The 7168-nt window shown below is 34.9% G+C and overlaps 1 long non-coding RNA gene across 1 annotated transcript; it reads right to left on the bottom strand.

The window, feature by feature from the left end:
- Positions 1 to 228: 228 nt before the first annotated feature.
- Positions 229 to 6851, bottom strand: LOC145335278 (uncharacterized). Its single transcript, XR_013885187.1, has 3 exons — positions 6783 to 6851; positions 4323 to 4362; positions 229 to 330 (listed from the first exon to the last, which is right to left on the bottom strand). It is a non-coding gene; the product is annotated as an uncharacterized LOC145335278 (long non-coding RNA).
- Positions 6852 to 7168: the final 317 nt, after the last annotated feature.

The raw sequence follows: 7168 nt of genomic DNA, 5'->3' as shown, positions 1-7168 counted from the left end.
TATGTTTCTATGTCTACTTTTTAATCATTTTGAGGCGTTACATACGAACAGAAATAGTAAGAGAAACTAAGCTCTATAGAACAAACTATGCATGTTAAAAATGTTAAATGCCTTGAAGTAGAAGTAGATGAAAGGGATGTCAGAGTATTTACATTTTTACATCTTCTCTTTGAGGCGTTACATACGGACAGTAAGCCAAGCTAAGCTTTATAAAACAAACTATGCATGTTAAAAATCTGATATATTCCTTGATGTAGAAGTAGAAGAGAGAGAGGTCATAGTTGTAACATTGCTGTGTCCACTTTTCACGGACTTGAAACTTTTTCCACTCTGAAAATAAAATAACCATAAAATGTTTAATATTTAATGTTTAAAAATCAATTTATGAAAATTATCAGGGATCTGAAGAGATAAGACAATGGCCGATAAATTGATGTACATCCCCAGTGATGATACACAAAATTAACCCTTATGTAGATTACAAACAGTGGTTGAAATATTTGGACACTAAACTAAATAAACCAACAAATCGAAATTCAACAACGGTCCCCAAGGTTTTTAAGTCAACGAATAAGAAAAGACTCTGAGGACTAGTAAAATAAATAGCCCAATGTCCCCTCACTCCCTGGGAAATTATCCTAATAATAATGAGGAGGCCATTATGAAACATCAAATACTTTGTAAATGTCTAAATGTTATAAATTGACATTAAAATTATAAATGGTTTAAAAGCCTTAACAGGAAAAAGACAATGAGCTACTTATTACACTGGTCCCAAAGTTTTTTGATAACGATTTCTCATTCGTTGACCTAAAAACTTTGGGGACTTTTATTGAATTTTGATAGGTTGGTTCATTAAGTTGAGTGTCCAAACGTTTCTACCACAAATTTTAATCAATTTATCGATCATTGTCTTATCCCTTTAGATTCCTGGTTAAAAGTCTTCATAACTCAATTGCCCAACATTCTTTTTAAAAGCTTTGCTAAATTTATTATTTGCATCTCTCTCTTTCTCTCTCTCTTTCTCTCTCTCTCTCTCTCTCTCTCTCTCTCTCTCTCTCTCTCTCTCTCTCTCTCTCTCTCTCTCTCTCTCTCTCTCTCTCTCTCTCTCTCTCTCTCTCTCTCTCTCTCTCTCTCTCTCTCTCTCTCTTTCTCTTTCTCCCTCTTTGTCTATATAGAAAAAAAACCATCAAGCAAAATTGTCTAAAGTCATATACTTCAATGAAAGAGATTATGGATCTAAAGTTATAAGACAATGTAAGGTATATTGAGTACATCCCCAATGATGATACACAAATATTCACCTCTATTAATTAGTGGTTGAAACGTTTGGACGATCAACTGAATGAACCAACCAGTCAAAATTCAATAAAAGTTAAGTTTTTGAGCCAAAGAATAAGGAAACGTTATTGAAACGTTTGGGGCCTAGTGTCATAAACACCCCAATGTCCCCTCCTCTGATTATTTAGCAAAGGTCAGGTTTTTCTTTAAATACAATATTCCTCTGGTTGTATTTATCAATATACGCAAGAACAAGATAGTCACAGATACATAAAACTATTTTGTTGCTTTTATCTAAGCTTCCTAAAATATTGATTTTTGTAGGAGCATCTTTTTCTCCTCTTTTTAAAAAGAGTTCAACAATTAGTTTAGACATTCAGAATTATGCTTTCAGTACAAATTTTAAGGAAAATATCAGGGGTGAAGAGATAGATAAATAAAAAATCAATCCTTCTTCGTAATGATTATTTTGCAAAGCTACTCTATAGTAGTAGATAAGCTATTCTATAATTCACTTTGTTCGTGACTTTGTTCGAAGGAAATGTGATTTTCTTTGCTATTTAAGATAGAGACATGAATTTTTTTATATTTCCTGTACCAATGAGCTTCAAGCTTGTTTTCTACTTGGTTCGTCGGTCTGTCGGTCATGCTTCAAAAGACATAATTTTTCAAGTAATGTGAGCTAAAAATTATGGTAGAAAAGGTTGTGAAATAACGTAACCTCCATTGTACCTTCCCTTCCAGGGTATTAAAAACATTTTTTCGAATTGTAAAGTGGACGGACTTACCATAGTTAAAAAATGGGTATAGAATTATCCTATAATATAAAGTATTAAGGTTTTTTTGACTGAATCTTAAGAAATCGGAAAATGTTGGTTAGAATTGGTTGTACTTTTCAGGTAATTGTCTTAGGTGGTTTAATTTCGATCTCCACCGCTATCCTTTAGATACTAGGGGCGATTCTTGAATATTCTGACAGGGGAATTTTAGTCCACAATTTGGGTTGCTAATAAAGTTCTCAGATATTGATTAATAGTTTCCTCCATGGTCATGGAATGGGTTGGGGTAAAATCATACGAAGATGTTACACATTATTAACCATGATTTTGACATCATTTTATTTTGAACACAATATCCTAAGAAATTCTATGTAATATGCAAAAAAGTATTTAACTTTTTTGTATAACCACCTCGTACCTTGCTAAAATATCATGCTAGGTGAGAGGGGTAAATATGATACAAATTTTCATATAAACATAAATATAAAATAAAGTTATTCTTTACTAAAATAGTATTAATTAAAGTAATTGTAAGCAAAAATAATTTAAAAATATTTTTGCAAAGTTTATACTTTATTGTGCAGTCAGGCTAAACTTGTGTGCAAGACAAAAGAGAGAGTGGGGGGGGGGTAAGTAGGGAGGGTTGGGGAGTGAACCAGGATCTTGCCATGAAAAGAATGCCAGTAGGAGTCTAGGCCTAACTTTCAAAGAGATCAGACATGCCTAGTACTCTCTACTTACTGCATGATTTAGGCTAAACTGTCAAGCTTAAATATGTTGCTGTATGTAATTGAACTTATATTCTTATATCAATACTTTTAAAATAAAATTCTGAAATAATCATACATCTAGTGTTCAATAAGTAAGTCTTTAGGGTGATAGAAAAATCAAACATTTAAATAGGCAGTTAGGCAGTTGAACACAGGCCTTTAAACTACACACTCCAACCTAAAAATGTCTTAAAGAAAATACACTTGAAATTAAATATTCAATGTAATCCATTAGATAGAAAATAGGAGAAGATTAATATTTTAGTTAATACTCTTTAAAGGTTTAATCTTAGAGATGTGTTAACTCTATTCAATATTCATAATGATTTAAATAATCAAGGTATTGAATACTGTTAGGAATTATTTTAGTTGGTTATCTTTTGGATTTAAAAAAGTCCAAAAGAGATATCAACTTTGAATTATAAGCTAGTGTATAAAAAACCTAGTTTGTATTTCATATTGTTGTACATATTTTAGTTGATTATCTTTTGGATTTAAAAGGTCCAAAAGAGATATCAACTTTGAATTATAATTTAGTGTCCAAAAAACCTAGATTGTATATTCATATTATTGTATATATTTTAGTTAATTATCTTTTGGATTTAAAATGTTCAAAAGAGATATTAACTCTGTTTTTATTTGTATAATCTTAGATAAATGACATATTATATCTAATAGATATGTTATTTGATCTAAATGTATAACCCCTGTTGAATATTCATTGATAAACTATTGATTTTTAGTATAATATACTACATTATACCCTGACTTAACAAAAAAGTAGTCAGTTGACTAGCCTATGCTAGGGGGAGTGTTTACATATAGCTCCCTTATATACCTAATGTTTAATTAATAATAATAACATTAGTAATAATAAATCCAATAACTTACCCCTTACACACCCCCCCCCTGTCCTATCCTAGAAAGGCTGTCCATATTTTTAATATGGAGGCTTAGGGGTAGGGTGGAGGTTGTATTTTTATGTGAGGAGGGGGTTAAGTTTAGTTGGAATAAAGAGATGGTGGATATTGTTTTATTAGCCAAACGGAAGAAACATTTCATGAGGATATGTGAGAATCTTATACAGAGCTGGATCTTTAAATCATTTTAGTGATGAGCCAGATCGGGGTGAGCCAACTTTCCACCAATGAGAGCACAGCATTTTATGAAATGCCGCGCTGTGATTGGCTGAAATTCGGCGTACCCCGATCTGGCTAACCACTAAAATGATTTAAAGATCCAGCTCAGTATCCATGTAATCTATATTCATTGTTAAAGCCGAAGGCCCTAGCTAACAAAGTTGTTATCAATTTTATTAATTTTATTTTATCATTCGTGGAAAATTGTCTTCAGACATGATTTTACAATATTGTTGAGAACCGGTTTTAATCCAGCTATTATTCGGTTTTGCAGCCATACTGGAAAAACATTTTTTCAATTCGGTCAACGGACCATAGTGAAAGATTAGCTACTGCGCTACCTCCCAACTGACCTGGTATGAATGGGAGCTGCCTGTCCGGAACAAGCTGGTTCTAAAACTGACCTGGTATGAATGGGAGCTGCCTCTCCGGAACAAACTGGTTCTAAAACTGACCAGGTATGAATGGGAGCTGCCTGTCCGGGACAAGCTGGTTCTAAAACTGACCTGGTATGAATGGGAGCTGCCTGTCCGGAACAAGCTGGTTCTAAAACTGACCAGGTATGAATGGGAGCTGCCTGTCCGGAACAAGCTGGTTCTAAAACTGACCTGGTATGATTGGGAGCTGCCTGTCCGGAACAAGCTGGTTCTAAAACTGACCTGGTATGAATGGGAGCTGCCTGTCCGGAACAAGCTGGTTCTAAAACTGACCTGGTATGAATGGGAGCTGCCTGTCCGGAACAAGCTGGTTCTAAAACTGACCTGGTATGAATGGGAGTTGCCTGTCCGGAACAAGCTGGTTCTAAAACTGACCTGGTATGAATGGGAGCTGCCTGTCCGGAACAAGCTAGTTCTAAAACTGACCTGGTATGAATGGGAGCTGCCTATCCGGAACAAGCTGGTTCTAAAACTGACCTGGTATGAATGGGAGCTGCCTGTCCGGAACAAGCTGGTTCTAAAACTGACCTGGTATGAATGGGAGCTGCCTGTCCGGAACAAGCTGGTTCTAAAACTGACCTGGTATGAATGGGAGCTGCCTGTCCGGAACAAGCTGGTTCTAAAACTGACCTGGTATGAATGGGAGCTGCCTGTCCGGAACAAGCTGGTTCTAAAACAAAAATATATAATTAACAAGAACGAAAATGTAAACTTGATAGCGAAGCGCTAAAGGACAATGAAAAAAGAGTAATATATATCTCCTAAAATCTATGAACTGTAAACGTTTCAAACGGTGTGGACCGTATGAATTATGCTAGCATAAAATTCTAACCGACAAAAGCAGGCCTACAAATAATCTGGAAAAGTCATTAATCAATAATGCAAAGTTATTTCGCATTGCACACAAATGCGCAAAAAAAGTCTTATTTTGCAGCTACCAGCCTTTAGAATTAATAGATTTAAGAAGATAATCATGAACATGACCCAAACAATTTAGAGCATTACAGACAGACCTACTTATTACAGTATTTAGTTAACAGACCAACAATATAGCTAGAAAGAAAAGAAAACTTTGACTCTAGATTCTTATTTTTTTATATTTATTTTAACTTTAAAGTGGCTGACACATTAGATCAAAGTTTTTATTCAGAAAAAAAAACTTTTTTGAGACTTTACGGGATAAAGGGACAGAATAAAGGGGGATAAATTTATCTCCCCCAAATAAGTATGAGTATAAAATCCACCTTTTTTTCAATTCTTTCGTGAAAGTTATGGTATGTCTGTGAGTTTGTCTGTCTGTCTGTTTGTAACGAAGGATCTCGCTAAACGCTGATCCGATACGGTTCTCCTTTACAGTTTAGCTTCTCAGGTTTGTCACAATTTTGGGGGGGAAATCACCCCTAGAAAAAGATCCAGGTCAAATTTTTTCTTTTACACTTACAATTAAAAATTGGGGTGGGTCAACTAAATCCCGCCCCCTACCCCCACCTAAAGTGCCACTAGATTCCTCTAGGGGCTTAACCGTTAGTTGTACATATTGGGACGAAGAAATGTTTTACCACAATTGTCCTCTCCCATCCCTAAAAAAAAAACTAAAACTTGTTATCTTTTCAAACTTTTCCAACAGTTGTAGAAATTTTTCGAAATGTTTTTTGTGCTACCCTTGAAAGAGCATATCGAGCACTAACCCCCAACCCTCTCTATTTTGAATCTCTGCGGGGCCTATACCTAAAACCTAACCTAAAGTAATAAACAATCAAATTATTTACATATTTACTTCAAAATATGTAGGGGGGGGGGGGGGTTATGTGCTCCCTGAGGCAAACCGTCTTTTTAAAAATCTATCTATATTTCTCTCTTAAGTACTATCTAAGTCCATTAGTATCTAAATATATAAACCATTCTTTCCAACTATTTATCTATCTACCTACCTATGTATATATCTATCTATCTACCTATGTAACTATCTATCTACCTACCTATTACTCTTAGTAGACTTGCTAAGGCCAATACTGTCTAACAGTGGAATCTATCTATCTATCTACCTATGTATCTATCTATATACCTGTACCTTCTACCTATGGATCTATCTATCTAACTATTCATCTATCTATCTACCTACCTGTGACTGTTGTTATACTCGCTAATGCCAATATTGTAGGCCAGTGACATCTATCTATCTATCTATCTATCGACCTGTGACTGTTGTTATACTCGCTGAGGCCAATATTGTACCCCAGTGACATCTATCTATCTACCTATGCATCTATCTATCTACCTTCCTACTACTGTAATTAGACTCATTGAGGCCAAGACTGTCAGACAGTGACATCTATCTATCTATCTACCTACCTATCTATCTATCTATCTACCTACCTGTGACTGTTGTTGGACTCGCTAAGGCCAATACTGTCGGACAGTGACATGTCTTTGCCTGTTTTTCCTTCGCCTGTAGTTCAGAGGGTGAAAATCATTGATATATTGTAAGTTGAGGATCTGAATGGATAAATTAATGTACATCCCAATGGATGATACACAAAATTACCCATTTTGTAAATTACAATAAAAGCTTGAGACGTATGGAGAATCAACTTAATGAACCGACCTAAAATCAAAATTCAATAAAAAGTCCCAAAAGTTGTTAAGTCAACGAATAAGGAACAGTATAATACTTTGGGGGCTAGTTTAATAAATAGCCCAATGACCTTAATCGGTTAGGAGGGGAGGCGTTGATCGCTCCCCATCTATATTATCTATTTTTT

This window comes from Acartia tonsa, chromosome 13 (assembly GCF_053477335.1).
Source record: "Acartia tonsa isolate MP-2025a chromosome 13, ASM5347733v1, whole genome shotgun sequence".
Classification (NCBI taxonomy): Eukaryota; Metazoa; Arthropoda; class Copepoda; order Calanoida; family Acartiidae; genus Acartia; species Acartia tonsa.
The sequence above is the reverse complement of the archived record's forward strand: the minus strand, read 5'-3'. Positions and strand labels throughout refer to the sequence as shown.